This window comes from Penaeus monodon, chromosome 9 (genome assembly GCF_015228065.2).
Source record: "Penaeus monodon isolate SGIC_2016 chromosome 9, NSTDA_Pmon_1, whole genome shotgun sequence".
Classification (NCBI taxonomy): domain Eukaryota; kingdom Metazoa; phylum Arthropoda; class Malacostraca; order Decapoda; family Penaeidae; genus Penaeus; species Penaeus monodon.
Window position 1 is genome coordinate 39,246,664 of NC_051394.1, and position 2,500 is coordinate 39,249,163.

Sequence of the window (2,500 nt, forward strand, 5' to 3'; positions counted from 1 at the left end):
ATTATAAATATATATGTATATATATACACAGATATGTGTATATATAATACATAATATAGTATATATATATATATATATATATATATATATATATATATATATATATATATAATATATCATATATCTATTATACTATCTATTATCTATCTATCTATATATCTATATCATATTATATATTATATATATATATATATATATATAAATATATATATATATATATATATACATATATATGGTGTGTGTGTGTGTGTGTGTGTGTGTGTGTGTGTGTGTGTGGTGTGTGTGCGTGTGTGTGTGTGTGTGTGTGTGTGGTGTGTGTGTGTGTGTGTGTGTGTGTGTGTGTGTGTGTGTGTGTGTGTGTGTGTGTGTGTGTGTGTGTGTGTGTGTGTGTGTGTGTGTGTGTGTGTGTGTGTGTGTGTGTGTGTGTGTGTGCAAGCACTAATTGAGGAACTCTCTTTCAGTAAATGGGATGTTGTAAGGCTAGGCGAAGAACAGAAGATAGTAAATGATGGACACCTGCGTTTTTAGAGAGGTAAACTCCAGGGTAGCAAGCAGGAATTTGGGGTAGGTTTCTTAGTTCACAAACGTTTAGAATAGAATATCGTGGAATTCTATTGTATAAGCGGAAGATTGGCTTTAAGTAACAAGAAAACTAAACAACAGGTACAACTTAAATACTACAAGTAGAACAACACTGGGAAGTACGGGCAAACACACGAACAGTCATTTCGCATTTATTGCTTCATCATGTCCTGATGAAGCAATAAATGCGAAAAGGCCTTTGGCATATTCGTGTGATTTCCTATACTTCCCTTCGTTGTTTTATTTGCTATTTGTTCGAAATTAATTCCACAAATTAAAGACTATTCAAGTCTATACTCCAACCTGCAGCCACAGTGATAGAAATAGAGCTTCTATGAAGATGTTCATGGGAGATTTTAATGCCAAAATAGAGAAAAAAAAAGAAGAAGAAAAAAAAAGACAAAGAGAAACCGTAAGAGGGAATCCCAAAGTAGGCACTAGGAATGAGAAGGGACAAAAGCTAATCAATTTTGCGGAGGCTCGATCACTCAATATCATGAATACACTCGAAAAAAAAATAGAGCGGAAGTGGACATAGAAGTCGCTATCTGACGCCAAAAACAAAATAGACTTCATAATTTCAAATAGGTGCGATATAGTAAAATGTGGCAGTTATTAATAAAGTAAATGTTGGTGGCGACCATAGAACGGTCAGAGGCCAAATTAAACTACACCTCAGAAGGGAAAGGAATAAACTCACTTTTCAGCGACGAAGATCTCACATTGACCATATCAACAAACAGTTCAATGACATAATAAAGGAAACTGCACTTGAAGTAGGTGGTAAGAACGTCAAGCAAAGCTCAGCAAGCTCTCAGCAAAAAGTAAACAGCTGATGTAAAAACATCTGGTCATGAAAGTATCATCAAACACGGACAAGATAGAAGTAGATGAACCAACAAAGACTATAAATAAAAGAAGAGAGAAGATATACGGAAATTCAATACTCAAATAATAAATTAAACAGTGATCTCGAGTACCAGTACGAAAACAGCTAAAAGCAAACTCGGAATATGGAGAAATCAATTGTATGCAATAAAGAAACCAAACAGAGAAGTGACATATACTAAGAATGAAATCATAAGAGTAGTGGACACTTTTACAGGGATCTATACAACTCAAATGAACAGCCACGGATAAAAGCGAACGTAACAAGAGATGTACCTAACATCACAACAGAAGAAATAAAAAGAGCGCTTAAAGGTATGAAGAGAGGGAAAACACCAGGTGAAGACGGAATTAGTATAGACCTTATAATAGATGCAGGAGAAATTGCAGCAGTGAAACTAGCCAATTTTTTTAACAAATGCCTTATCAACGGAAAAACTCCGAAAGCATGGAAAAATGCAACAATTATTTTGATACATAAAAATGGAATAGAAAGGATCTAAAAAACTATCGACCCATAAGCCTCCTTACTTACAAATTGTTCACAAAAATCATCACAACACGCATCACTGTCAACCAATTGGCATTCATCGATTACGAAAAGGTATTTGACTCTGTACAAATATCAGTAGTACTAGGAGCTATTCGAAGATAGGGAGTAGAGGAGGTATATTGTAAGATATTGGAAGATATATACGAAGATGGGACAGCATTCATCAAGCTCCACGCGGAAACCGATAAAATACCAATTAAAAAAGGTGTTAGAAAGGGCGATACCATCTCACCAAAACTGTTAACAGCTTGCCTTGAGGAAATATTCAAGAAGCAAGAATGGAACGGAAAGATTATCAAAATAGGAGACGACTACCTAAACAGTCTAAGATTTGCAGATATTGTTCTCTTCAGTGGGTCTGCAAATGGTAATACAGCAACTAATAAACGATCTGAAAAGAAAGTCTGAAAGTTGGACTTAGGATGAACAAGAAAAAATCAAGATCATGTTCAACAGTAAAGTTCAATTCGAACAGAT